The 6,576-nt window shown below is 34.3% G+C and overlaps 1 non-coding gene across 1 annotated transcript; it reads left to right on the top strand.

Annotated features, from left to right (window-relative positions):
- Positions 1-2,269: 2,269 nt before the first annotated feature.
- On the top strand, positions 2,270-2,394 carry LOC127205411 (small nucleolar RNA SNORA17). The gene has a single exon (XR_007832626.1). It is a non-coding gene; the product is annotated as a small nucleolar RNA SNORA17 (small nucleolar RNA).
- The last annotated feature ends 4,182 nt before the right edge of the window (positions 2,395-6,576 follow it).

Raw genomic sequence — 6,576 nt, 5'->3', positions numbered from 1 at the left:
CAAAATTTGAGATCTAGAAACATTCATTTATTAGCCTCATTATTTTAAGTGGAAGAGGAAATACCAGATGTTCTAGACAACTTGAAATCATATATATAGATAATATAGATAAATACTATGAACTGTGCTAGTTAACACTACTCATAATTTTCTCATGTGTCCAGTGGAAACATTTTATATAAAGACACTTTAAATGGAAAGAATGTGTAATGTTGATAAAAAGATTTAAACATTTTCTTATTAACTGCTTAAATATTTAAAGCATTCTAAATGCTTAAATATTTGAGGAACTTGCATAAACTACAATAATTTGAGATATGAAATGAATATTTTTAATCTTTACATTCAAGATTTAATATGATTAAAATTTGGCAATATTATTCTTCAATATAATATTTCTCTATAATAAAATCTATATGGAAATCAATCTTCTAGTGCTGAAAAGACCATTTGTGGTAGTACCAGAGAATTGCTTGTCAGCTACACAGGAGCATCTTGAGTAATTTCATAAATGATTCAATTCAGGAATGGGTAAAATATATTTCTTTTATTCACAGCTGAAAATGTGTTCAAAGTGGTCTTATGTAAAAACAATTTGAGTTTAAACCTTTATTAATTTCTTTTAAAATATCTGTCCATTGATAGAGGACAGAAAATGAAAAACTAAAAGGTAATTAATATGCTTCATATGTTTATCTCATAAATCACAGGGATATCAGTCTTAAGCAATGAGAAAATATAAATGGTAGAAACACTAGAATAATTTAGAATATCTACATTAATTATTAAAGGTTTTAGTCTATGTATATTGTCTTATATGATGAAAAAGTAAGCATTATCCCTGATTTCCTGCCTATCTAGGTTCCATATGAGAATTAATATTTCTTACACATTTCCTTGATTTTTTAAAAAATTTTTATATATAAGTACTATATACTTCATTTCCTCCATTTTCTCTTTCCTCTCCTACACTCTCCATGTTCGCTTGACTCCCTCTCAAATTTATGAACCTCTTCTTTATTTATAATTTTACATATGTATATATAAACACATGTACATATATAGTATATTATTTTATAGAATATATTATTCATGAGGATAAATGTTCTCATTAATATTTATTCATGTGTAGATTTGCTTAGGACTTAATACTTGGACTGTTGGTGCTAGATATCCTATGATGGATCTGATCCCTGAATAAAGCTTATTCTCCTTTTCCCAGTAGTCATTAATATCATGTAGCCATTCATGGGTGGGACCTTGAGAAATTTTTCTTAGCTGCAATGGCATGTTCACTGCTGTTGTTATTAAGAAGACATTGTTTTGACAACCATGTATTTGAAAATTAATAGGTGTATCTTCTCTGTCATGTCTATCATGTAGCAGATATTTTGATCTTCTAGCTCTATAATCTCTCTGGAAGATTTCATTCAATTTTCTATAACTTTTGGGTGTAGTGGTGGCATTGTAAGATATATCAGTTGGGCCTCGATATCTTACTTATTGTTTATATTTTGAGACTTTGTGTTTCTTCAATAGTCTCTATAATTGCTAGAGGAAATTTCTTTTATGAGAGGATTTATCTGTGGGTATAAGAACAAATATTAGAATACAGGTAGAATTTTCTAGCTTTAGAAAGTGTCAGTAGGTGGTTGTCTTCTAGGAACTATGACCTTTCTAGCCATGGCTAGGTTTACAGTGCTAGACACTAATGCCAATAATAATAAATAATAATAATAATAATTACCAGAATAGGAGAAAACCAACGTATATTCAGAAAACAGTAACACAGCCAAGAAACCCATAAATAAAATTGAATACCATAATATATAATGAAACTATCTGAAACCTTGAAAATAAATTACCCAGCAAGCATTGCAACAGCTGAAACCTCCAAAATGCCACTGAGTTAATTTTGTGTTGGTCATCTACTCCAAGCCCTGTGGCCTTTAAGTGTTGCTAGTTGATGCAGGGAGACTCTGTTGACGAAAAGTTATCTTTTCTTTTGTGAGTGATTAATAATTGGTGATAAATACTGGCTAGAAATATAGTTTTATACTTGGTTCTCCTCTCTGTATTGAGACACAATCTGACTTAGACTATCACCAGAAAATCTTCCTCCTGCATTAGCTGGGAATGGATCCAGTTGCTCCCAACAGAAAAACAGAAAGAGACCTTGGAACGCTCATTCTTAAATCAAATGTCAGCAGTGCTTGAAGAACACTACTGAAGATAGATTTAATTTTTAGAGCTCAATATATACAAGAGATATGTCCCTAAAGATGTCAAAGGTGTGTGTCACATGTGCATCAGTAGAAGGTAGAAAGGAAAGAGTCTATGTCTACTTTCAGTGTTCTGACCTTTATCCATCTGAATGATTTGTAGTCTAACATTCCCTGAAAAAAGCAAGCATGAAATGACCACCAGTCTAGCACCTTGCAGTCCTGGGGTGCAAGATCATGCTTATTTTGTCCCCTTTCTGGTACCATAATGCATACGCCAGGCATAGCACTCCTGAGACTACTCCTGAGATGACCCCAGACACTCAGAGACCTCAGGTACCACTAAAAGACACAAGTAAGTGGTAGAGAAATGGAAGAGAAAGAGAAAGAGTATCTAAGGCAAAGAAGAGATGCCAAAATGGAGATTGAAGGCTGGTGAGGAATTGCCTGATGTGGGGCCAGTGGTGCCACCTGGAAACATGATTCAGCCCTGGCCTGTGATGCCACCAGGACTCACATCTTTGTCTGTAGCTCTATAGAAACTGATGTTTGTTACTATCAAAAACCAGGCAAATGACCATGGTCTGGTCTGTCAACTCTGGATATATATGGTGATGTCTGTGGGCTTCACAGAACTGAACCTAACACTCACCTCGATATCCTGAAACCTAGGGGTATGAGAGCAGGAGAGATGACCTTGCCTTTAACCAGCTGTAGTACTTCAGAAAGCAGGTCATTCACATTGGCAGATCTGTGGGTGAGCCTGCACAAGAATATGAGCATGGAAGAGCTGGCTCTACCACTCTGCCCTATGTGGTGGCATGGCTAAAGGAGAGATGCGCTTTCCACCCCACTCCACTTACCTTCTGTGGCAGGTTGGAAATCTATCCTTGAGGCAGTGAGCGTAGTAACACTGTTCTGACCCTCATCAATGGCAGCACTCAGGACAATGAGCCCTGGACCTTGCCTGGGTTGCACAGTAGAACAGACCCTGGTGATGGTGTGCAGGCAAAATGGCCCCTAGGACATAAGTGTGGGACAACTGGCCTTGTCACTTATCTTCTGTGCAGTGGCATTGATAAGGGAGGGATTCTTTCTCTCAATTTTGGTGTTAGGCAGAAGTATTGAACTTGGAGTCCTGAAAATAGAACTGGTCATAACGCTCACTAGCTGCTAACAGTCTGAAGAGCAGGACTTATACCTGGACAAGGCATCAAAGTAGAGATGTCTATCCCTGATTGTGGGTTGCTGGTGAGCCAGATCCAAGGAGGTGAAGACAAAAATCAGCAAACTGAACACTTCAGAATCCTCTCATGGAAAGATCCAAGGCTTTGAATTGATTTACCCCAATATCTACCCCATTGATGAACTGCTGAAGGGCATGAAATGACTGGTCCTACAGATCCAAAACTATTGGATCTCCATGGTGAAGGAGAAAAACAGGATGCCTAACATGACTCCTAGTGAGCTTTCAGAACTGATAGAGTAGCAGAAGGCAAAGGCTTTGCATCAGACAAATAAGTCATTGCATCAAAGTTTTGTTTCCAAAAAATATGAACAACAGGGTATACTGTAGGACTAACTGTAACATAATAAAATTTCCACAATGAGATTTTTTTTTCTGTTATGAGAGGGGGCTGCAAGTGTGGAGGGTTGGTTCAAGGGGAGGGGAGGATGAATGGTATCAAAGTGCATGTTATGAAATTTACAATGAACCAATAAAAGTTCTTAAAAGGTGAGAGAAAATGGAAACCTATTTCTGAAGTCTTGATTCAATCTACTTTTGTGACAGTATCATAAGAAGGATGTGCACATGTTTTCTTCAACCATTTAATATTAAAGGTGAGTCCAAGTATTGTGGATTCATAAAAACACACTAAATAAACTACTGTACAGAAAAACAGATAAAATTAACATTAAATATATTATAGAAGAACATTTGTTAGCCTGTTACTGATAGTTACAATTTAAAAATTGTCGAAGTAGTGAGTAGTGTTAGCTAAAATTTCCCAAAATAAAATACTCTGTAAAAATAAAATGAACATTTCTCATCCCAATTGTAGCTCTTTTCCTCATCCTCTCCCAAGCCCCCTCATCCCCCTCTAACTCCCTCTCCTAGTTCTCAGAAAGGGAGCCCTACTCCCGTAACATCTGACCTCAGCCTATCAAGTCTCATTTCTTCAAACTGTATCCTCTTCCTCTGTGGTGTGGTATGGCTACCCTGCCAGGGGGAAATGATCAAGGATAGGGGTCCAAAGTCCATGTCCCTCCTCTCTACTCTCCATATTGTGGGATCCACAAGGAGACACAAATTTATCTGTCAGATATATTGGGCCAGAAGGATGAAGGTGAAGCTCCAACGTTATAGTATTAAGTGATTGTTCAGGCAGCAGACCATCTCAGGCATCTCATTTGGTAAGCTGCTAACCTGCTTTCTCTGTATACCCAGGTAATTAATTTTATTCTTTCTTAAGTCTCTGATGGGGTTTAAGACTAGATAGTTAATTTTACAATTAAGATTAGTTGCTTAGGGGTTAAGATGTTTTTAGGTTTAGCTAGATTTTTTAAAGTTGATAATAATGAGATATGATAATATTGATTTAAATCCAGAAACTTAGATTTACCAAAGATAGGAAAGATGTTTTCTTCAAGGCTTCCAAATACAAATATCCAAAATACTTTGATGTAATACTTATATAATTCCTGATTGTTTTCTTGTTCTTCTTGCTGTAGAGAGTTTATTGTATATATGTGTAATAATATAAATATATATGTAAAAAATAAAAATAAACAAAAAGTAAATTTAAAAGATAAAATAAAAAAAGTTCCTTAATAAAAAAATTAATGAAATGAGTTAAATACAACTTAAAAGAAGATGTGTTTGTAAGAGCACATATAGGAAAGAGTAGAGGAAGGTTCACATTGCAATAGTCTGCTTATCCAAAAATATCTTTGGAGTAATTTGTCATCATCAGTTGAAATCACACAGCAAAAACATGTTGCATTGTTGAAAACACAGACTCACACAGAAACACAGACACATGGACATACACACAGGCATATTTATATGTACAGATACCTATTCTATGATTTTTTTATCTTTCTAAAAGTCAGGTTTTACATTATGAATTCTGTATTTGTATGGCTTCAAAAAATGAATGATAAAGGTAATTTCATAGCATGTCACTTAGTAAAGAAGATTGGTGACAGTGAGAGAAAAAAAAACACAGAATGTGGAAATTTTATAATGACAAGACAGCTATGAATGAGCGTCTTGTTTAAACTTCTTTCCTTCTTTTTATGCTTGTTTTAGAGTCTGGAGAAGTATGCATGATGAGAAAAAAGAAGCCTTCAACTTACAGGATATTTTTATTCCAGTACTTGTCCTTAGCATTTTGTTTCATGACTACAGTTTTTCTTTTATTAAACATGGTTTGCTTTAGGTTTATTTTACTATAGATTCATGAATAATGTGTTATTTAAACTGAAAACAGCCCTTATACATTCAAGTAAAGGCCATTTTCTAAACACTGCTGTAGTTCTTTATACTCAGAGTTTGAGGCAACAACTAATTCCAGGAAATAATAATGAACACTGAAAGCTATGCTAGGTAATATAACTGTTGTCATGTTTAGTTCATATTAATCTAGATAAAAAGTAGTGTATTATATATATGTGTGTGTAATAATATAATTGTATATTTAAAAAATGAAAATAATACATAATAAAATAAAATAATTTGGCTTTCAAAAATTCACTTTGCATGTAACAAAAATCAAGAGAAAAAGAGATCATATAGTTGAATGAGAATAACAATTAGTATATGTATTGATTTGGAGGGAGAAATGAAAAGGGAGACATAATATGTTTTTATTATATTTTTAATATTTAGTTGGTTGAAAAAGTATCGTGCATATTGTGTATCTATTTGTGTACAAACAATTATATATATGAATCAATAATATTCAAAGAATAAGACGCTAACAACTTGAAAGGATGGAACATAGGAGGAGTTCAAGAGAGAATATATAGGAGGGATTGAAAGGAGTAAAACAGATAATGTAATTCTGTTTTAATCCAAAGCATATAAGCAGCTGGTTCAACCACAGAGAGCGAACTAGTTCTTTCTTGGTTTCTTCTTTGGTTCCTGCCATAAAGCTCCAATCTAGAGTTTTTATCCTGACTCCCTTGAAAGACTCACAATAAGCTATAAACTGAAATAAATCCTTCCTTACCTTTAAAAAAAAAGTAGACATTAAAATTTGGGAAAATAAATTCACTTTAAGAATTCCATTTTATTTTCTAAGGAGCACACTTCTCTGACAACCCTAGTAAAATATTTGCTGCTTTCCCA

This window comes from Acomys russatus, chromosome 21 (genome assembly GCF_903995435.1).
Source record: "Acomys russatus chromosome 21, mAcoRus1.1, whole genome shotgun sequence".
NCBI classification, from domain to species: domain Eukaryota; kingdom Metazoa; phylum Chordata; class Mammalia; order Rodentia; family Muridae; genus Acomys; species Acomys russatus.
The sequence above is the reverse complement of the archived record's forward strand: the minus strand, read 5'-3'. Positions and strand labels throughout refer to the sequence as shown.